Genomic DNA, 24,915 nt, shown 5'->3' on the forward strand with positions numbered 1-24,915 from the left:
CATATCTTCTACTGTCTAGATTGTTCTCTCCGTCTGACCATCTGTCTAGGGATGATAAGCGGTGCTGAGAGCAACTCGAGATACCAATTCGCATTGCATACTCGCCCAAAAGTGAGAAGTGAAGCAAGTATCACGATCGGAAATGATTTTTAGTGGCACACCATGTCTTGCAACAATTTCATCCAAGTATACTTGTGCGTATTTCTCTATTGGAGCCGTTTCACGCATGGAGAGAAAATGTGCACTCTTAGTCAGACGGTCGACAATTACCCAAATGCTATCATGCTATCTAGAAGTCTTTGGCAATTTGTTAATAAAATCCATGGACAACTCTTCCCACTTCCATACAGGAACACTAAGGCTTTCTAGAGTTCCATAAGGCTTTTGGTGTTCTGTTTTGACTTGTAAGCATACTAAGCATTCCTGTACATATCTTCCAATGTCTCTCTTTAGTCCAGGCCACCAATAATCAGCTCTTACATCATAGTACATTTTACTTGTACCAAGATGTATTGATAGCTTAGACTTATGAGCTTCATCTAAAATCTTCCGTCTTACTCCACCAATCTTTAGAATCCATAGACGATTCTTAAATACTTTTAATCCTCGTGGATCATCAAGTAAAACATCGGCATAATGTACCATTCCTTCCTTCTTTACATTTTCTGGCATTCAAGGCTTCAATTTGCCACTTCTCTAGTTCATCAAGAATGGTGAACTTCACCGTAGTGTGAGTAATAGTATAACACATACTATTACGATAAACTTTCCTTCTAAGTGCCTCTGCAACCACATTAGCCTTTCCAGGATGGTACAGGATTTCGCAATCATAGTCTTTGATCAGTTCCATGGCTCATTGTTGTCTCATATTCAGAGTTTGCTGACTGAATATATACTTGAGACTCTTGTCGTCGGTAAATAATTGGCATTTCGTACCAAAAAGGTAATGTCTCCAAAGTTTTAGGGCAAATACTACTACAACGAGTTCAAGATCATGGGTGGGATAATTCTTTTCATAATCTTTCAGTTGTCTTGAGGCATAGGCTATCACTTTACCACGTTGCATCAACACACAACCAAGTCCCAATCTTGAAGCATCGCTATATACGTAGAAATGATCATCACCTTCTGGGAGTGATAAGATGGGAGCATGAGTCAAAAGATCATTTAGAGTTAAGAAAGCTATTTCTTGGGCTTCACCCCATTCGAACTTCACTTTATTCCATGTAAGACTTGTGAGAGGTACGGCTATACGAGAAAAGTTTTTAATGAATCTCCGGTAATATCCCGCGAGACCTAAGAAACTTCGAATTTCGGAAGCATTACGGGGCACTTCCCAATTTTGAATGCCTTCGATTTTGATGGGATCTATAGATACACCGTTACTAGAAATAATATGGCCGAGAAATTGAACTTGACGAAGCCGAAATTCACATTTTGAGAATTTAGCATAAAGTTTCTCCTTTTAAAGAAGTTCTAAGATTTCACGAATATGAACGGCATGATCGGCTTCAAACTTGGAATATATTAGAATATCATCAATGAATATGATGACAGACTTATTGAGCATTGGGCGGCACACTCGATTCATCATATCCATGAATACGGCAGGAGCATTTGTCAAACCGAATGGCATCACAAGGAATTCGAAATGCCCATAACGAGTACGGAAAGCAGTCTTTAGTACATCTTGCTCTTGTACTTTCAACTAATGATAGCTAGAACTTAAATCAATCTTTGAGAAATAGCTAACACCCTGAAGTTGATCGAATAAATCGTCGATGCGAGGTAGTGGGTACTTGTTCTTGATAGTCACCTTATTCAGCTCACGATAATCAATGCACATTCGAATCGATCCATCCTTCTTCTTGAATAATAATCCTGGAGCACCCCAGGGAGAGGTACTCGGTTGAATAAAGCCTTTGTCAGGTAATTCCTGCAGTTGGATCATCATTTCTTTCATTTCGGCTGGTGCAACACGATAAGGAGTCTTTGCAATCGGAGCAACACCGGACACAAGGTCAATTCGGAATTCTACTTGTCTGTCCGGAGGAAGTCCAGGAAGATCATCGGGGAAAACATCAGGATATTCGTTAACAATGGGAATATTATTTACAGTTTTATTCTCCTTTCTTGAGATGTCAACTGTATAGGCCATATAGATAGGACAACCTTTCCATATGAATTTACGAGCTTTGAGGAAAGAGATTATTTTTAAGATCCTTTGTTCACCATAGACATGAATAGGATCTTCCCCTTTAATAGGAATGCGTATCATCTTTTCGTAACACAAGAGTTCTGCATGATTCTTTGACAAACAATCCATGCCGAGAATAATATCGAAATTGGGAAAGGAGACAGGGATTAGGTTAGCAAGAAAATTATAGCCTTCAATTTCTATGACACAATCCCTATAGATTTTATCAGCATGTAATGATATACTTCCTGCAGTATCTATGTGAAATGGTTGTGCACGTGCATAGCAAATAGTTTGAAAAGAATGCGCAAATTCATAAGATACGAAAGAATCCGAGGCACCAGAATCAAATAAGATGTGAGCAGGTCTAGAGTTGACAAGAAATGTACCCGTCATGACATTCAGGTCCTCATGTGCTTCCTCTGCGGTAATCTGGAATGCACGACCCTTAGCTTTTGGCACCTCCTCCTTTTTAGCTGGAGTACTCTTCGGTTGTTGGATAGGGACTTGACTTCTCGTTGGTTGTTGAAAAGAAGCTTGACTTCCCGTCACTTGGCTGGTAAGAGTAGGGAAAAAACGCTTCTTGTGGCCAGTAATACCTCATGCATAACAAGTCACATCCTTCCATGGGCAAGCTGGCTTAATATGACCTGTTTCTCCACACCCATAACAAACAATGAATTCCTTGTCTATTTTGCATTGACTCGGATGATGCCTTCCACAAACGCGACATGACGGTGATTGAATAGAAAAGTATTGTGACCTACTACGGCCATGAAAAGCACTCTGAGATTGTGCTTGCTTGCTTGGATTAGTTCGAATAGATTGAGCTGGTGGAATAGTGGAAGCAGGAGTAGTTCTTTCAGTACATGGATGCTTTGGAATAGTAAGAGTGGCACCACGTATTTCTAAGTCATGCTCACGCCTTCGAGCATACTCAACGGATTTATTGAATGACATAACATCCCGGTTGACAATGAAATCATGGATTTCGTGTTGTAGTCCCTCCATGAATAACTGAATTTTCTCGTCTTCAGTTGGAATATACTTCGTAACAAACCTTGCTCTTTGATTAAATTGAGTTTCATACTCATTCACAGTCATTCCTCCTTGTTTAAGCTCGAGGAATTACTTCTCCAATCTTCTCCTCATATCTAGAGGACAATACTTCTCTAGCACACGAGTCTTGAACAACTCCCAGGATAAGTTCTCTTGGTCACATCCATCGAGAGCTTCATATGTTGCTTCCCACCAGACTAAAGCTTCTCCAATAAGCATTGCAGAAGCATAAATAGCCTTGTCTTCATCATCCAAATGAGAAATGCAAAATACTTTCTCGGTATTCTGAATCCAAATTAGAACAATTATAGGATTAAGGACACTAGAAAACTCCGTAGCACCACTACTCTTGAAATCTTTGAACGAGGGATGCTTCACCTTTCCGCTTGAAGATTCTCCAGTGACTTTCTCTTTTCCTTTATCATCATTCTTTTTGTGTTCTTCGAGAGTCTGTCGAATAACACCGGTAAGTTTACTTAAAATTCGCTCCTCACGAGGAGATACTGGAGTATTCACTTCCTTGGGTTGAGGATCTCCACCAACATCCGGGGAATGACTACTTACTTATTCAGCCATCGATCTGAAATAAGGAGTAAGATACTATTTTAGAATATTAGGGTTTACTATTACCTAATACTTTTACTTATATATTTCCTATGGTTTGTATCCCGATACTTACAATGACTAAGTTCATATATTGAACTTCCTATAGTTTAAGTTTAAATACCAATCCGTGGAATTTAGTTCACTTAAACTACTGCTCTGATACCATGGTTGAAAGACCCCATTCTTTCGTATTTTTGAAAGACCCAAACTTTCATATTTCACATTATCATTACTCCAAAACATGCTATTTTCATATTCATAAAGGTAATATTTTACATTGATAAAGGGAATTACAAACCTTTTATTTCAAAGTGTTATATATATATATATATATATATATATATATATATATATATAACATAACTATCCATGATATTGTAATTTATACAAACATAACTGTAGTACAAAAGTAATGTTACAAACTATTATATATCTTTCAATAGTATGTAAACATACTAGTTACTTATCACCTGCAATTGTTAAACATTTATAGGGTAAACAGTGACGCTTAGTGAGTTCAAAAATAGATACAATATAATGTTATGCCATATATATACTTCAATGTGGCAAAGCAAAGAGGAACAATAAGATGTATGTGAGATCATGTGACAAGCGTTCATATCAATCAAAGACATTATTCAAAGATATTCTTTTCAATTCTTGATATACATCAATAAAGCTTTGGCCCAAATGGCATAGAAGACATGCAATTTCTGATTAAGATCTTGTTAGATTTCAGGCTTATAGTCCTATCTAACCATTTGCCAATGTCGTAGAATAGAAGTCATTCTCTTACGGAGACATGCTCTACATGGCCAGAGGTTACGTACCAGTACCAATGTGAATCTAAGTCCTTTCACTGATCACATGGTCAAAGGTATTACAATTGCTGTAAACATAGCGAATAACACGAGAAAATAACTCAGAATGAAAATACTGAAAAGCACATAGCACATATAACACATAACATACAGTTGTTCCTATATATTGAACTCACCTTATGTTAACCAGGAGTTAAAATAGTAATTTGGACAGCACTTCGGCTTTAAATATGTCTTTCTATGTTGAAAACCGGGAGCTTAATTGAAAACCGGGCTCTGCGAAGGTAGGGCTTCAAAATCGAAAAGATAAAATTTTTGGGCTTCTCGGGGGTCTCGGGACGTGTTTCGGGTGCTAAAATTGATGTCGGGGCTTCGAGAAAAGTCAAAATAATGAAAATATGGATTTAGGGGTGAAAATGGCAAATTTCCAAAGTTAGTCGGAAGATCTCGCAGGTCCTCCTATTTATAGCCGAGGGTTCGGCCGAGAACAAGACAGATGGCAGCGAGGGAGACATGGTGAGTCAGCAGCGAAGGGCTCAGTGGCAGCAGTGGAGTGAAGCAAGTGGACCGAGAGGCGAAGGCCACGACGCTGCATGTGAGGCTCGGCTGCGAGGTGGGCAAGCAAGACGTGGAGGGGCGAGACTCGGACACCGCATCGAGGGGCATCGGAATTCCCTTGGACCGCACTTTGGTTGAATCATTAAGCAACACGCGGCATTGCGAAGCGAGGCAACATCTCCGGTGACGCACCTCCTTCGTGCGAGGTGACGTAGCCGATTACTATTCATGCGAAATTCTTCCGTTTTCGGGCCCCGAACTTCTAAAATCCATAACTTTCGCATACGAGCTCCGTTTTTTACGTTCTTTATATGCACGCGTAGCTAAAATTACACTCTACAACTTTTGTTTAGCCTTTGTCGGCTAATTTTGAATTTATTTTTAATATTATTATTTTTAACAGACCGGGATAGGAAAATCCATTAAAAATTCATAACTTCTTCATTCGACATCCGCTTTCGTCAGACTTTTTACCGTTGTACTACAATTAACGATACCTTCGATTCTCATTTAGGATGTATCGGTAAAATGTTGCTCGATCTAAAATTCGAGTTTTTAGCTATCTACTGCTAAGTTGAAACTTCGAAAAATCATAACTTCCTCATACGAAGTCAGATTTTGGCGTTCTTTTTATCGAATTTCTCGGTTTAATGAATACTAAGACTTTCATTTAGATTACTAAGGCCAGAAAGTAGTTTATCAAAAACTCACTTTTTACGTCATTCGGCGCCGTGCCAGTTTTGTCACGGATCTTCAGTTGGTCATAACTTCGTTGTTATAACTCGGATTTTGACGAGGTTTTCGCCTACAAGTTTCTAACGAGATTGTCTACAACATCAAATAATAAAATCTTACTTATTTAAATTTTTATATTTTCGCTAAATTTCACTATTTGGCTTTTAATTGGAATCTCATAAGACTTCCAATATTTTCTGAGTGATTCTAAACATAGTTTTACTTTATTTCTAGTAAAAACCATCTGTTAGAACTCAACACTCAAATTTTACATAATATTTCACAATTTTATTCATTACAAAACACAATTTTACATAATATTTCAAATTTTACATAATATTTCTAGTAAAAACGTGTACGTTACAGGTATGAAATCATCTGCTCCTTGATAACAACCATGATGAAGGACGGAGAGTCTGTCACGAGCCACATGCAGAAAATGTGAAGGTATGTGGATCGGCTGCTAAAGCTTAATGTGAACTTCCCTGAGGAGCTTGCAATAGATATCATGTTGCACTCCTTACCATCGTGCTATGATATTTTCTGCATGACATATCAAATGAATAAGGAATAGGTGACACTCAGCAAACTTCTGGGACTTCTGAAGACCACCGAAACAGGTTTTAAGGGGATGTCGGTGATTACCACTCCTACTCCAAACTCCACTCCGGTTTTGGCAGTCGAGGGAAGAAGAGGAAGAACTCATCGAAGGGTACCAAGGCTAGGACCCTTGATGACTCTTTTTCAAGTGGAACCAAGAAAGGTTTCATCACTCCTTCTTCTGACCCAAAAGAGGCTGAATGCTTCTATTGCCATGAAAAGTCACATTGGAAGCGGAACTGCCCAACATACTAGCAAGATGTGAAGGATGGTAAAGTTAAACCCAACAATGCAGGTATTTGCACTATCTTATCTAATAACTCACCCCATTCTAAGTCTTGGGTCCTTGATACATGTTGTGGTATTCATATATGTTCTAATTTGCAGGGACTAACAAGAAGTGAGAATGTGGAGCAAGGAAGAATAAACTTAATCATGGGGAATAGGAAATCTCTACCTGTCACCAAGATTGGAGTTTATACTTTATCGCTAAGTAGTGGGTTTAGTTTAGATTTGAATAAATGATGTTATTCGCCAGAAATGGCAAGAAACATTTTTTCCTTTCACACATTGTATAAAAAAGGCTTTACCTTTTCATTCGATAATGAAGTTGGTTCGATTAATGCTTTCTTTAATAATGTTCTTTAATTTAAAGCATTACCTTGTGATGGTGTGTATGAAACTGTATTTTTGGTTGATAAATTAGGAAATAATGTATTGTGTACTGATTCTGTTAATGATAATAACTTGGATAAAGCATCATTATGGCACTGTCATCCTGAACATATAAGCAAGAAACGCATATGCCAACTCCAAAAGGATGGAGTCTTGGAGTCATTTTGTCACACCCCAAAACCGATGGCAGAAACATTCCAGCGCGGATGATGTCATGTAAAGTATCACAACCAATGTACATAGTAAGCATAGTAAACATGAAACATTACATTACATACATTCATTACATTTGTTTGAAAGTGGAAAAGCAAAGTAATACAAGTTTTAGTTACATCAGACTAAACAAAAGTAAAGACGAGAATACCATCTGCTCTGACTTCTGCAAAAGGATGTAGGATATCTGTCTAAGGAGAACCTGAGAATACAAGTACTTTAAAAATCAGCATAAAGTTGGTCAGTTCATAAGCTGTTTGTTTATATTAAACGATCATGATTTCTTTGGTTTTCTGAAAGTTGTTATCTAAGAAAATCCCATATTTTCTTATAAAAACAGTTTAGTTAAAGTTCTGAATTTCCGTTCAATACAACAGTAGATAGTTTAGTACATAAAACTATATATTGAAAACCACTGGGAATACAATCCAGTACAACAGTAGATATTTTTAATACATAAAAATATAGATTGAAAACAATGGGAATACCATCCCGTACTAGACATAATTTATTTTTTAATACACAAAAACTATATATTGAAAGCCATGGGATTACCATCCCGTACTAGATATAAAAACCATGAGAATACCATCTCGTACTAGACATAAAAACCATGGGAATACCATCCCGTACTAGATATAAAAACCATGGTAATACCCTCCCGTACTAGATATAAAGACCATGGGAAAACCATCTCGTACTAAACATAAGGTAGTTTTTAATACACGAAAACTATAGATTGAAAGCCATGGGACTACCATCCCGTACTAGATATAAATTCTATAGATCAAAGATAGATATGAAAATCCGTGAATAAACTTATATTAATACGTATTGTGAGTTGGGTAACCATGCTAATATTACCACGAGACCTCCTTGACGTTCTTCAGGCGTTGGACGATATCCATAATTTGTCACCCAAGGCATGCCTGCCTAACTGTAGCTAGTAGTTTAGGTGTGGGATTGTCAGTCTTGAATAGATCTATTCACAAATTCCACGTTGTCCCTCTAGGAGACTCTGGTTACACTTCCGGGGAGGATTTACTGATAACCCAAATGATTTAATGAAGACGAATCTCACAAGCTAGTATTAAATCATTCATGGTGTTCACGAGTGTTACCACACATACTAATCATTTTGAAACATAATACAGTAAAAACAGTTTAATACAATGAATTTATCTGGCATAATACTCTAAATTAAACATAGATAAACTGAATCAAACATAGTTTATCTATTAACTTTACATAAATCTGTGCTTGTAAAACAAGAACTGAAGATCCCAAATTATTCCCATAATAATTTGATTGTTTTGATTGTTTCCTTTACTGTAATTGAAATCAATGTATTTATATTCAATAAAACATCCCTTATGCTCCACATAATACATAAGGGGTAAAGATATCTAAAAGCTAGCCAGATATTTATAGAAATACATCAGCTTTAGGTTTTGAAAACATTTATAGTTTTCTTGTATTTACCCGCTGAAAACATTGAAAAACACGGAAAAAAGGCGTAAGGGGTATGAACTCACCAGTCGAGAAACGAGTCGGTTTGGATGCTAAGTGTCGTATCGGGGCTTGATAACGCACGAGGTTCCTATGTAATATGAAATGGTACATAATTGAATATAATTATACTTTGAATCACTAATTAGATAGGAATAAACACTTCTAGACGCGAAAATACTTCAATTCAAGTGTTTGGAGTGACCCGGGTAGCATCAAGAGTAAACTCCTTTAGGAGTTTACTGTCCAAATGAACATTTCCCATGAGTTTACGGTCATAAACTCATGGTAGGGTTGTTCTTGGTTGCTAAATGGCCTTATAACTCTTGAGGGTTGATGCTAGACTTGGTTTCAAGGCTTTTGAATGAGATTTGAACATCTTATGGACCATTTGAGGAATTTACGGCAGCAAACTATGAGTTTACAGCCATAAAATCCTATGTTCCATGTTGTAATGTGTTTTGGTGGTCCTAGGTCAATTACAATGCACATACGAAGGTTCTAAGGTTGATTTCATGGCTTAGGAAGTGATTGGGACATGAATTGACCACGTAAAAGGAGTTTATGGTCTGTGAAGATGTTCTTGGGAGTTTACTACCTTAAACACATGAGTTTACAACCGTAAACTCATGTTTGTCCATGATTCATGGGTTTTAGTGGTTGTAGGTTAAGCATACAAAGTTCTAGGTCCAATTCAATGACATACAAGGTGTTAACGACACTTTAACACCCCTTTAGAGGAGTTTATGGTCTAAGGAGATGTGTTTACGGTCCAAGAATATTCTTGGGATATAAAATCAAGTTTTTGCCCTTTGTGCACGATTTGGTGCATTTCTTGAAGGATTATAAGGTTCTATGCACTCATGGAAGCTCATGGAAGCTTTTGGAGGTGTTTAAGGGCAATTTAACACCTTAAAAAGGTTTTTACGGTCCATGAATGAGGGTTTACGGTCCAAACATGTTCTTGGGCCATAAACTCATGTCCAAGCCTCAAATGATAAGATTTTGGGGTCCTAAGCTCATGCATGCAAGTAGAAAGGTCTTAACTAAGCACTAGAAGTGATTTGGAAGGGTTTTGGGGCTCCAAAACCCCATTTATAGGTGTTCATGGTTTGGGGAGGTTCTTAGACCATAAACACAAGTCTTTGTTTCTATTTTGTATTTAAACACGAATTTTATGGCTAAAGATGCTAATCCATGAGTTAGGATAGTTACCTTAATGATTTGAGGCTTGAATTTGATGATTTTGGATTAAAGTCGAGTTTTAGATAGAGAGTAGTGAGAGAAAGTGTTTTAAGAGAGAGAAAAAGCTTCAAAATGATGTCACTCAATCCCTTATATAGGGGTTGAGTTTATGGCCCGGTGGAAATCTACCCGATACTAACGTTAAACAGGGCTTTTGGTCGTACCCGATTAAGTTACTGTAATCACAACTTACATGAAACTAAATATTTTTCAAATGAAAATAGAAAATATTTTAATGTTTAAAATGTAACCCGAAACTTATGAAACCTAAATAGAAGTCGCAATTAAATTAGTTTAAAACAACGTTAACGGAAAAATTGAAACGTAGCGGCTTTTTTTTATGGAAACGGGTTACAGTGATGGAATAAATTACGAGTTGTCACATTATCCCCCCGTTAGAGGGAATTTCATCCTGAAATTCAAAACTTAAGATACTAATCATACAATCGAAAACATGTGTATATTTGTCTTATTGAGTCTTCGTGCTCCCAAGTGAACTCGGGTTCTCGCACGGTATTCCAATGAACTTTCACTTATCGGGATACGACTTTATTTCACACATTTGATTTCGGTTGGTTCTTCCATGAAGTTCAGACTTTTGTTGATCTCGGTCTGATAAAAAGATATTACTCGGGTTTCATCAGTTAGGTGCTTCCTAAGATTGGAGACGTAGAGTACAGGATGGATGCAACTTAGTCCTAAAGGTAGTTGGAGTTTTATGGGCTACAAGACCGATCCTGGCTAGGATCTCGAAAAGGTTCTATGTATCTCGGTATAAGTTTTTCCGCGCTTCCAAAGTGTACCATGTCTTTCCAGGGCGAGACCTTCAACGAACACGGCTTCCAATCTAGAATTCTAATGGTTTTCGTAGTTTATCAGCGTACACTTCTGTCTATCTCGTGAAGCTTCTTAGTTGATGTTGGATCTGGATTATTTTCTCGGCATTTTCACGGGTGATTTTAAGTACCAGAGAAGGCACTGTCAGGGAAATGGTCTCTGGACTAGCTGCGTGTCCTCTATCTTGGTCCCGCACAAAAGGGATCTTGTACTTGCGACCGTACAGGGCTTCGAACGAGGTAGTCTTAATGCAGGTCTATGATGATTCGGTCAAGGGTAAATGGGTGTTCCACGATTTTCCGAAATCGATGACACATGTCCTTAGTATGTCTTCTAGGGTCGGGATAATTCTCTTACTCTGTCCTCCTGTTCGAGGATGGTAAGCTGTACTCGTATCCAGCTTAGTTCCAGGAGCTTTCTGAAGGGACTGCCAGAATCTTAAAGTAAACCTGCTATCTCAGTCGGTGATAATGGACACAGGTAGACCGTGCAGTCGGACTATCTCTTGGGTGTAAATTCGTGTGAGTCTTTCCATTTTGAATGATTCTTTAATCTAAGGGAAGTGAGCGGATTTTGTCAAACGATCGACAACTGCCTAAATGGTATCGAACCCACTCGGAGACCTGGGTAATTTGGTGATGAAATCCATGGTATTCATTTCCTATTTCCATTCAGATATGCTGCACTGCTGGAGCAGACTTGACGGTTCCTGATACTCGACCTTTACCTTGGTGCAAGTCAGACACTTGCCCACAAAGGTTGTGATCTCGGCTTTCATGGTTGATGAGGATCATGCACTTAGTTCCATAGAGATAATGTCTCCAAACCTTCGGTGTGAAGACCACAACTCTTAACTCTAGGTCGTAAATCATGTAGTTAACTTTGCATGTCTTAGTTGTCTCGAGGAATAAGTGATAAATTTTCCTATCTGTATAAGTACACAGTCTAGATTCTGATTAGACGCATCGCCGATGACAACGAAATCCTCTGTTCCTTCACGCAGAGACAGGATACATGTGATGTAAAAGGCTTTCTTCAATGTCTGGAATACTGTATCTTGCTTTTCATTCCAACAAAAGGGTACACCTTCTTGTGTTAGAGTGGTCAGGGCTTGGCAAATTCTAGAAAGTTTCTGGATGGATCTGTGTTAATAGCCGGCGGAACCCAAGAATTGATGGATTTCTGTGGGTGTCTTCGGTGCCAACTAATTCTTTATCGTCTTTCTTTTAGGAGGGTTCGCGTGTATGTCTCTCTTGCTTACTATGTGACCAAGGAAAGTGGTTAGACGGAAAGGCATCACTGCGAACTTGTAGTGATCATATCGAGTCCTGAACGCCATCTTGGAAACATTATTTTCGTGAACTTGAAGCTGGTGATACTCTTTTGTTGAGCAGCTCATTAGGCTGATTGGATAACTTCTGCATTTCTGCTGGAGCTAAGCGATATGAAGACTTGGCTACATGATTAGTTTCAGGAATTAAGTCGATGCGAAACTCAACTTGACGTTCGCGAGGAATTCCTTGAAGCTCTTTGGGAAAAACATCAATAAAGTTGCAGACTTCGGGGATGCTCTCGAGGTCTTTAACTATTTGTTTCTCGTTGTTTACATGAGTTAGGAATGCATAACACTCCTTTCACAGAAACCTTTGAGCATTCATGCAACATATGATACGAAGATTGGAACTGAGTTGATCACCGAGGCTCATGAGAGTCTAGCCAGAGAGAAGATGGAGACGGGTGGTTGTAACAAAGGATATCTACATGATTGGGACTCAACGAATCCATGCCAAAAAGAACATCAAATCTCTTGATGGTACTGTTATTTGGTCAATGGAAAATGAATGAGTGCTCAGGGTAAGGGTATAGTTTATGAACATGTCGTTAATGTTTCCCTTTTCTCACTGTTAGTTATCTCGACGGTAAATGTTTCTATTACTAAACAAGAACTATGTTTAAAAGCTGTTTGAATGAATGGCTACTAAGAACTTCTTTAACATTAGATTTGAAAAGGATACGAGTATAAGAATTGTCAAGAAGAGACATACCCGCGACGACGGAGGGATCGGTGACTGCCTCCTCCTGTTTTATAGCTAGAACTATCCCGGCATTGCTAGTTGTTGTTGCTTTGGGGCAGTTCCTCTTGAAATGCCCGACTTCTCCACAGCCGTAGCAGACCTGTTTGGCACTCGATCCAAAAGCTTGATTGGTTGGTGTTCTGCAGCTTCGCACAAGGTGACCCTCTTGGCCAAAGTTTTTACAAAACTTCACGCGACAGGGACCGGGGATGCGGTGGTGGTAATTGCACCTGTTGCACCAAGGGAGGTTACCAACATGCCCAGTGATGGGTGCTTGAGATGTAAACATAGCAACAGGAGTAGTGGCACCTTGAACTGCCTCAGATTCATGCCTCTTGGAGGGTCCTTGTGAACTCTAACCCTTTCACTTTTTCCAGATAACCTTTTTACTTTCCTTATGTTCATTTTATCGCTCCTGATCATCTTCATGGTTTTGAGGATAAGTGTTACTTCATGGTCCACTGAACCTGCTAGGGTACAATAACGTCATTGTAGCCATCACTGCAGCAGTAACAGCTATCTGAAACATCACATGATCAAATTAAGGAGGAGGTGGTGGTGGCGGAGTGTTGTTGTTCCTAGAGCTGGTTCCTTTCTTTGAAGGCATGATGATCTAAATCGTTAGGAAAAAAGAGGATGGTAAGTCCTCTGAATTGAATCAAGAGATATGAAACATGAGATATCTCGTTATAACAGATATAAGGTTCCATAAGCGATAAGCAGGAAGAGTTATAAAAGCAGATAAACTATCACTAAAGAAGTAACGAGTAGCAATACTCGGAATGAATTTCTACAACGTACTCGGCTTTGGCTAAAATCCTCCCATATTATTTTTATGTTTCGCTGTGATGACGGCTCATTGTTTGGGTATTGGGTAAGTTTTAGGCATATTGTATACTACAGTCACTCCCAAGCACATGTTGGCCATGTCTCGAAGGAATATAGTTGATCAGGCTATATTGACCCTATACACGACTACATAACTGCCCAGGTTTAACTGCAGCACACAACACCCATTTACTTATGTTTTGTTCTACTCGTAGTTACGAATTTTGGCGGTTAGTTATACTTGTATATTTTGGAAATACTTATATTTTAAAGTATAATTTTACTTCAGAGAAGTTAGGCCCCTTAATGTTTATAGTCTTATACCATGTAAGGATTGGTATACTAGTTCACTATAAACAAGGGCTCTGATATCAATCTGTCACCCAGAAACCGATGGCGGAAACATTCCGGGGTGGAGGATGTCATGTAAAGTATGACAACCAATGTACATAGTAAGCATAGTATACACGAAACATTATGTTACATACATTCATTACATTTTTTTGAAAGTGTAAAAGCAAAGTAATACAAGTTTTAGTTACATAAGACTAAACAAAAGTAAAGACGAGAATTCCATATGCTCCGATGTCTGGAAAAGGACGCGGGATACCTGTCTAAGGAGAACCTGAGAATACAAGTAGTTTGAAAATCAGCATACACCTGGTGAGTTCATAATCTGTTTGTTTATATTAAACGATCATGATTCCTTTGGTTTTTTGAAAAGTTGTTATCCAAGAAAATCCCATATTTTCTTATAAAAAAAAAGTTAAGTTAAAGTTCTGAATTTCCGTTCAATACAACAGTAGATAGTTTAGTACATAAAACTATATATTGAAAACCACTGGGAATACAATCCAGTACAACAGTAGATATTTTTAATACATAAAAATATAGATTGAAAACAATGGGAATACCATCCCGTACTAGATATAATTTATTTTTTAATACACAAAAACTATAGATTGAAAGCCATGGGATTACCATCCCGTACTAGATATAAAAACCATGAGAATACCATCTCGTACTAGACAGCAAAAACCATGGGAATACCATCCCATACTAGATATAAAGACCATGGTAATACCCTCCCGTATTAGATATAAAGACCATGGGAATACCATCCCGTACTAGACATAAGGTAGTTTTTAATACACGAAAACTATAGATTGAAAGCCACGGGATTACCATCCCGTACTAGATATAAATTCTATAGATCAAAGATAGATATGAAAATCCATGAATAAACTTATATTAATACGTATTGTGAGTCGGGTAACCATGCTAATATGACCACGAGACCTCCTTCACGTTCTTCAGGCGTCATACGATATCCATAATTTGTCACCCCAGGCGTGCCCGTCTAACTGTAGCTAGCAGTTTAGGTGTGGGATTGTCAGTCCCGAATAGATCTATTCACAAATTCCATGCTCACCCTCCATGAGACTCTGGCTACACTTTCGGGGAGGATTTACTGATAACCCAAAGGGTTTAATGAAGAAGAATCTCACAAGCTAGTATTAAATCATTCACGGTGTTTGTAACAGCTCAAATTTTCAAATAAATTTTTCATTTAAAACAAAACATCATTATTCGACAAAAGGGTTTATTCCAAGTTTATTTCAAAAGTATAAATAATAAATCTCCAGGATCTTCAACAGTGGCAGTGTGTACGTGTCACGCCGGCGCCTTCCCACGGTCATCACTAGTACCTGAAAAACGTAAACACAACTAGTAAGCATAAATGCTTAGTGAGTTCCCCAGTATACGACTTACCCACATACGCCTTCCGGCCCGGACCTTTCGATCCACATAACATTGCCTTCCGGCCCGTAACATAATCGCCTTCCGGCCCGTTACATATCGCCTTCCGGCCCTTATTAATTTGCCTTCCGGCCCATAGTATTTTGCCTTCCGGCCCATAGTAGTATAAAACATATCACATGTAACATAACGCACATAACACATAAGTCATACATCATACCGTTCTTTCTATCACATTAAGTCTCGCCTTCCGGCCCGTATAAGCATACATCACATATAAGCATTCATCACATATAAAGCATCTACCTCTCTAGACATAGCATAAATATAACACATACGACCTTCCGGTCTCGCAGTCAAACCCATCCGGGTGAAGTATAGTGAGAAGACTCACCTCGTAGTATGCAAGCTATAAACCCTTTGAGCTACTCGCACTCGATCCGCTAATCCGCAGGTTCCCTATAAGACCACATACCTTTATTAATGATCTTATCAAATAAGACAACTGACCCTACTAAGTTACATACAGGTCAACGGTCAATCTTGACCGGAGTCGTCGAGTAAAAAGGGCAACTCGGCGAGTATAGACACCCTGGCTCCACTCGCCGAGTCTGAAGAACGACTCGACGAGTCCTAGTAGATCTTCAAGCTACTCGCCGAGTCTGAAGAACAACTCGGCGAGTCCTAGTGAAACTTCAAGCCACTCGCCGAGTCTGAAGAACAACTCGGCGAGTCCTAGTGAAACTTCAAGCTACTCGCTGAGTCTGATCATTGGACTCGGCGAGTCCTCGCCATGCAGTCAATCCGCTGCCTCCTGTATTTTGCATGATTTTGAAGTATATAGATATGGGGCTTCCTGGACTTTCACATATACTATTACAGGGGTTTTTAAACACTTATAACAACAGGATAATCTAACAATTCCTTAAATGGGTTTCCTAAACCCTAAATTCGCATACAACGTAAAAGCTACAGATTTTGATCCGAAGATTACCTGGAAACGTGTTCCCTGTGCCCCAAACTTCCAGTACTTGATTCCTTTGATCACCACCTTGCCCCTCCTTGTCTAACAATCTCTTCAAGCTTCCTCTAGCCCTCACTCTTGCTCCAGATGCCCACAAACTCCCAAGGTATCTTCAATCGGCCAAAAGACGCGACATGACGGCCATAAGATCATTATATACGATTCAGAAATGAAACGGCTAGGGTTCAGCTGAATCAGCATCGACTCGCCGAGTCCCTATTTGGACTCGTCGAGTCCAGTCGCGTATCTGCGACTGCGACCAAGACCATGGCCCTACTCGGCGATTCATGCACCAACTCGCCGAGTCCCCTCCTAAATGTGCCCCAAAAATAATTTAAAGAAATACCTGAAATTTCGGGCTGTTACAACTCTCCCCCACAAGAACTACACTTCGCCCTCGAAGTCTCATTCTGCGAATAATTCCGGATGTTGCTCCCGCATTTCTCTTTCCGGCTCCCAAGTCATCTCCGATCCCTTCCGATGTTGCCACTGAACCAACACCAGAGGTATCTCCTTGTTCCGTAGAACCTTGATCTTCCGATCCCTGATAGCTACTGGTCTTTCGGCGTAATTCAGGCTCGCATCCACCTGAATATCTTCTAACGGAACCACTGTTGCCTCATCGGCTATACACTTCCTCAACTGTGATACGTGGAAGGTATTGTGAATCTGACTCAGCTCCACTGGCAACTCCAACCGATAAGCTACCCGACCTACCCTTGCAATTACCCGAAATGGACCTATGAACCGGGGCCCCAATTTGCCCCTCTTCCTGAACCGAATTACCCCTTTCCAAGGAGAAACCTTTAGGAGGACAAAGTCGCCGACCTGGAATTCGAGCTCGGACCGGCGTCTGTCCGCATAACTCTTCTGTCGGCTTTGGGCGGTCAATAACCTCTGCCTCACTCGCTGAATCTGTTCGGTCGTCTGAAGTACGATCTCTGTACTGCCCATCACTCTCTGTCCCACTTCCCCCCAGCAAATGGGAGTCCGACACCTCCTACCATACAACAACTCAAAAGGTGGCATACCAATGCTCAAATGATGGCTGTTGTTGTAGGAAAACTCAGCCAACGGCAGATGCGCATCCCAGCTACCCCCGAAGTCTAACACACACGCTCTAAGCATGTCTTCCAATGTCTGAATCGTCCGCTCGCTCTGACCGTCGGTCTGGGGATGGTATGCGGTACTAAAATGCAGCTTAGTACCCAACTCCTCATGGAATTTCTTCCAGAACCTGGAAGTGAAACGTACATCGCGGTCCGAAACAATCGAGGTCGGCACTCCATGCCGAGATACTATCTCTCTCACGTATAACTCTGCCAATTTCTCTGCTGATGAACTTTCGCTAGTGGCAAGGAAGTGTGCACTCTTTATTAGCCTATCCACAATCACCCAAATCGCATCGACTCCCCTGGCAGTTCTCGGCAATTTAGTGATGAAATCCATCGTGATCTGCTCCCACTTCCACTCAGGAATCTCCAAAGGTTGCAACTTACCGTGCGGTCTCTGATGCTCGGCCTTAACCCTACGGCAGGTCAAACACCTCTCAACGAACCAGGCGACGTCTCTCTTCATGCAAGGCCACCAGTACTCCTTTCTCAAATCCAAATACATTTTTGTAGCACCGGGATGAATTGAGAATTTCGATCTGTGTGCCTCCTCCATCAAAGTAACACGCGTACCGCCCACGAATGGTACCCAGATCCGACCCTGAAACGTCATAAGTCTCCGTCCATCCATAACGAACTCTGAAATCAACCCAACAACCCGCTCCTGTTTCTGCATCCCAGATTTCACAACCTCGGCCTATGCCCCACGAATAGCATCTAATATCGGAGTCATCACCGTCAATCTCAAACATACGTCCCGCAATGGAGTGCTCTCCGTCCTACGACTCAATGCATCGGCTACTACATTAGCCTTGCCTGGGTGGTATAGGATCTCACAGTCATAATCCTTAACCACGTCTAACCATCTCCTCTGACGCATGTTTAGGTTTGGTTGATCCATCAAATACTTCAAACTCTTATGGTCCGTGTATATGGTACAACGAACCCCGTACAGGTAGTGACGCCAAATTTTGAGGGCGAACACTACTGCCCCCAACTCTAAGTCATGCGTGGGATATCTCGCTTCGTGAGGCTTCAGCTGCCTCGATGCATAGGCTATCACATGGCCCCTCTGCATCAACACTGCACCCAGTCCCGAAATCGATGCGTCGCAATATACGACAAAGTCCTCCATCCCTTCCGGAAGAGCTAATACTGGGGCTTCGCACAGTCTCTGACGAAGTGTCTCGAAGGAAGTCTGCTGCTCGGGTCCCCATGAAAATGTAACACCCTTCCGGGTCAATCTGGTGAGTGGCACCGCGATCTTGGAGAAGTCCCTAATGAACCTCCGATAGTACCCTGCCAACCTAAGGAAACTCCTAATCTCCGAAGGTGACTTCGGTGCCTCCCAACTCATCACCGCTTCCACCATGGCCGGATCGACCAATATCCCTGCCTGATTTACAACGTGCCCCAGAAATTGAACCTCCCGTAACCAGAAGTAACATTTGGAGAATTTTGCATATAGCTTCTCCGACCTCAGTACCTCAAGGACCTCCCTCAAATGTCCCTCATGCTGCTCCCTAGACCACGAATACACCAGAATGTCGTCGATGAACACAATCACAGACCGATCCAGCATCGGCCTGCATACCCTGTTCATGAGATCCATGAACACTGTTGGGGCATTGGTGAGCCCAAAAGGCATCACCACGAACTCGTAATGCCCATACCGAATCCTAAAGGCTGTCTTCTGGACGTCCTCATCCCGCACTCTTACCTGATGGTACCCTGATCTCAGATCGATCTTGGAAAACCAAGATGCCCCTTGCAACTGATCGAATAGATCATCGATCCTCGGTAACGGATATCGGTTCTTGACCGTCACCTTGTTCAGCTCCCGGTAGTCGATACACATCCGGTGTGAACCATCCTTCTTCTTGACGAACAGAATCGGTGCTCCCCACGGCGAGCTACTCGGCCGAATAAATCCCTTCCGCAACAACTCTTGAAGTTGCGAGTACAGTTCTTGCATCTCTGGAGGTGCAAGACGATAAGGCACCTTCGCAATAGGCGCAGCCCCTGGAACTAGATCGATACCAAACTCTACTTGCCTCGCAGGAGGTACTCCCGGAAAATCCTCGGGAAAAACATCTGGGAACTCGCACACCACTGGAACCTCCTTCAGTGTCTTCGGTCTCTCGGAACTCTCCCGCGTATCCATCACATACGCCACAAAACCGTTACATCCCCGCTGTAGGCATTGCCTCGCCCTAGCGGCCGAACAAAAAGCTGATCTCGAACGGGTACCCTCGCCGTATACCGTAAGAACTCCCCCACTAGGGTCTCGTATAGTCACCAGCTGACGCTCGCAGTCGATGACAGCGCTGAATCGGCTCAACCAGTCCATGCCTACGATGACACAGACATCCCCCATCGCAATAGGAATTAGGTCAATCGGAAACGCGACCCCGAAGATCTCTAGTACACATCCCCGAAGAACCTCCGTAGCACAAATCACCCTCTCAGCCGCAATAGAAACGCTCAAAGGCCGACTTAACGGCTCACGACTAATGCCGATGTGCTGACTAAAAGCTAATGATACAAACGATCTACTCGCACCCGAATCAAATAACACTAGAGCAGGCATACAGTTCACAAGGAAAGTACCTACACATACATTAACATAAGCATAGCATTTCGACCTTTAAGTAAATACGTGAATGATAACATACCTGCCACAACATCGGGCGCAGCGCGGACTTCCTCCGCAGTCAGCTGAAAGGCTCTCCCGCGAGCCCTCGGGGCCTCGACCTTCGCCGGTCGGGTCTCAGTAGTCCGGGTAGTAGGTGTAGCTCCCTGACGAAGTTGCGGACACTCGGCCTTCCGATGGCCTGTCTGGTTGCAGTGAAAGCAAACCATAAACCCCTTAGGGCAATCCCTGGCAATATGTCCCTCCTTGCCACACTTGTAGCAACCACCAGCTCGACACGCCCCCTCGTGACTCTTGCCGCACTTCGCGCAAGTGCGACCCTTCGAACCTCCCATCCTCGAATCAGCGAACTTAGTCCGCTTGGCTGCCGGCTGAGACTGGGCCGGCCGTCGATCCACCTGCCGAGACTCAGCCTCCTCCCTCGCTTGAGTCTCCAGCTCGATCTCGCGCTTCCTGGCGTTTACCTGAAGCTCCGTGAAAGTACGATAGGTGGAGTTTGACACAAACTCCCGGATCTCCCTCTTCAAAACACCCAAATAGCGGCTCATCCGCGACTGCTCCGTAGATACCAGCTCGGGGCAGAACATTGCCCTCTCATGAAACTTCCGTGTGATCACTGCCACGGAATCAGTACCCTGCTTAAGGGTCAAGAACTCCTGAATCAATCGCTCCCTCTCTACCGGGGGAACGTACTCATCCCTGAACATCTCCGTAAACCTCTCCCATGTCACCGCCGAAATCTCTGCCTGAGTGAAGTTCGCCGTCACGAACTTCCACCAATCCTTCGCTCCCAGACGAAGTTGGTTCAAGGCGAACCGCACCCTCAAGTGCTCCGGGCATGAGCAGGTATAGAAGCACCCCTCGATGTCGGCGATCCACCTCAGAGCTGCAATCGGATCCTGCGTCCCAACAAATTCAGGGGGTTTCGTGTTGCTGAATTCCCTGAATAGTAATGAATCACCCCCTTGCGGCCTAGCAGCAGCCACAGCTGCGGTAGCGGCTGCAACTGCAGCTTCAGTAAGTGCGGCGTACCGCTCCTCAAACTCCTCCATCAGGGTGGTCTTAATAGACCCAAACATCTCCGGGATCTCAGCCCGGACCACCGCAGCTACCTCTTCCTGAATAATCTGCCGAATCTCCTCGTCACTCGCACCGCTCGAACTCGCCCCATTGCGTGTGATGACCATGATGTCTCTGAAATATAACATAAATTCATCAGAGACTCCACCAAGTACAATTGTACTCGATACGCGCCCTACCCAGTCTCCGATTTCCAGGGATTCTTACTTGAGTCTTCCACCGATCTGGTGCCTTCGGTAGTACGGGCCCAATACTACCGACCACACCGTATCAGTATTCGTCCCAAATCTTCCTCCCCAAATCCCGAATAATGAGTACTCTACCTCTAGTATGCACTATCTACTTGCACGCTACCAAATATCTCATATAAGCAATCTCCCTAGACTAAGGCATCACAAAACAGGCAATTCTAGTCCTATCATGTATACCTAGTCTTCTAGCATGCATAACAATTCATAATTCAGTGCATAACATAACATCGTAAGGTATTCTGGGGATCTTTACCGTTCGGACGCTGGCTGCACGTACACACTGTTCCATCCTTGTTTTACCGCCTTACCATTTATAAAATGTTGTGTCCCTATTATTTAAAAAGGTTTTTCCTCAAATCCCCGGTCTGAGTTCAGTTGCACCCAAAAGTACACCCGAATCCCTCAAACCAAGGCTCTGATACCAATTGTAACAGCTCAAATTTTCAAATAAAATTTTCATTTAAAACAAAACATCATTATTCGACAAAAGGGTTTATTCCAAGTTTATTTCAAAAGTATAAATAATAAATCTCCAGGATCTTCAACAGTGGCAGTGTGTACGTGTCACGCCGGCGCCTTCCCACGGTCATCACTAGTACCTGAAAAACGTAAACACAACTAGTAAGCATAAATGCTTAGTGAGTTCCCCAGTATACGACTTACCCACATACGCCTTCCGGCCCAGACCTTTCGATCCACATAACATTGCCTTCCGGCCCGTAACATAATCGCCTTCCGGCCCGTTACATATCGCCTTCCGGCCCTTATTAATTTGCCTTCCGGCCCATAGTATTTTGCCTTCCGGCCCATAGTAGTATAAAACATATCACATGTAACATAACGCACATAACACATAAGTCATACATCATACCGTTCTTTCTATCACATTAAGTCTCGCCTTCCAGCCCGTATAAGCATACATCACATATAAGCATTCATCACATATAAAGCATCTACCTCTCTAGACATAGCATAAATATAACACATACGACCTTCCGGTCTCGCAGTCAAACCCATCCGGGTGAAGTATAGTGAGAAGACTCACCTCGTAGTATGCAAGCTATAAACCCTTCGAGCTACTCGCACTCGATCCGCTAATCCGCAGGTTCCCTATAAGACCACATACCTTTATTAATGATCTAATCAAATAAGACAACTGACCCTACTAAGTTACATACAGGTCAACGGTCAATCTTGACCGGAGTCGTCGAGTAAAAAGGGCAACTCGGCGAGTATAGACACCCTGGCTCCACTCGCCGAGTCTGAAGAACGACTCGACGAGTCCTAGTAGATCTTCAAGCTACTCGCCGAGTCTGAAGAACAACTCGGCGAGTCCTAGTGAAACTTCAAGCCACTCGCCGAGTCTGAAGAACAACTCGGCGAGTCCTAGTGAAACTTCAAGCTACTCGCCGAGTCTAATCATTGGACTCGGTGAGTCCTCGCCATGCAGTCAATCCGCTGCCTCCTGTATTTTGCATGATTTCGAAGTATATAGATATGGGGCTTCCTGGACTTTCACATATACTATTACAGAGGGTTTTTAAACACTTATAACAACAGGATAATCTAACAATTCCTTAAATGGGTTTCCTAAACCCTAAATTCGCATACAACGTAAAAGCTACAGATTTTGATCCGAAGATTACCTGGAAACGTGTTCCCTGTGCCCCAAACTTCCAGTACTCGATTCCTTTGATCACCACCTTGCCCCTCCTTGTCTAACAATCTCTTCAAGCTTCCTCTAGCCCTCACTCTTGCTCCAGATGCCCACAAACTCCCAAGGTATCTTCAATCGGCCAAAAGACGCGACATGACGGCCATAAGATCATTATATACGATTCAGAAATGAAACGGCTAGGGTTCAGCTGAATCAGCGTCGACTCGCCGAGTCCCTATTTGGACTCGTCGAGTCCAGTCGCGTATCTGCGACTGCGACCAAGACCATGGCCCTACTCGGCGAGTCATGCACCAACTCGCCGAGTCCCCTCCTAAATGTGCCCCAAAAATAATTTAAAGAAATACCTGAAATTTCAGGCTGTTACAGTGTTCTCGATTGCTACCAAACATACTAATCGTTTTGAAACATAATAGAGTAAAAATTGTTTAATACAATGAATTTATCTGACATACTACTCTAAATTAAACACAGATAAACTGAATCAGACATAGTTTATCTATTAACTTTAGATAAATTTGTGCTCGTAAAACAAGAACTGAAGATCCCAAATTATTCCCATAATAATTTGATTATTTTGATTGTTTCCTTTACTGTAATTGAAATCAATGTATTTATATTCAATACAACATCCCTTATGCTCCGCATAATACATAAGGGGTAAAGATATCTAAAATATAGCCAGATATTTATAGAAATACATCAATTTTAGCTTTTGAAAACATTTATAGTTTGTTTGTATTCCCCCCCCCCCCTCTGAAAACATTGAAAAACACGAAAAAAGGCGTAGGGGTATGAACTCACTAGTCGAGAAACGAGTCGATTTGGATGCTAAGTGTCGTATCGATGTTGATAACACGCGAGGTTCCTATGTAATATCAAATGGTACATAAATTGTATCTAATTAGACTTTAAATCACCAATTAGATAGGAGTAGACACTTCTACCTGCGAAAACACTTCAATTCAAATGTTTGGAGTGACCCGGGTAGCATCTATGGACGTGTAAGGCTTGAATATGGAGTTTACAATCCAAATGACCATTCCCCATGAGTTTACGGCCATAAATCATGGTAGGGTGTTCTTGGTTGCTAGATGGCCTTATAACACTTGAGGGTTGATGCTAGACATGGTTTTAAGGCTTTTGAATGAGATTTAAACATCTTAAGGACCATTTGAGGAGTTTACGGTAGTAAACTATGAGTTTAAAGTTGTAAACTCTTGTGTGCCATGTTTTAATGTGTTTTGGTGGTCCTAGGTCAATTACAATGCACATAGGAATGTTCTAAGGTTGATTCGATGGCTTAGGAAGTGATTGGGACATGAATTGACTATGTAAAAGGAGTTTATGGTCTGTGAAGATGTTCTTGGGAGTTTACTACCTTAAACACATGATTTTACA

The sequence above is a fragment of the Lactuca saligna genome, chromosome 3 (genome assembly GCF_052625555.1).
Source record: "Lactuca saligna cultivar CGN05327 chromosome 3, ASM5262555v1, whole genome shotgun sequence".
Lineage (NCBI taxonomy): Eukaryota > Viridiplantae > Streptophyta > Magnoliopsida > Asterales > Asteraceae > Lactuca > Lactuca saligna.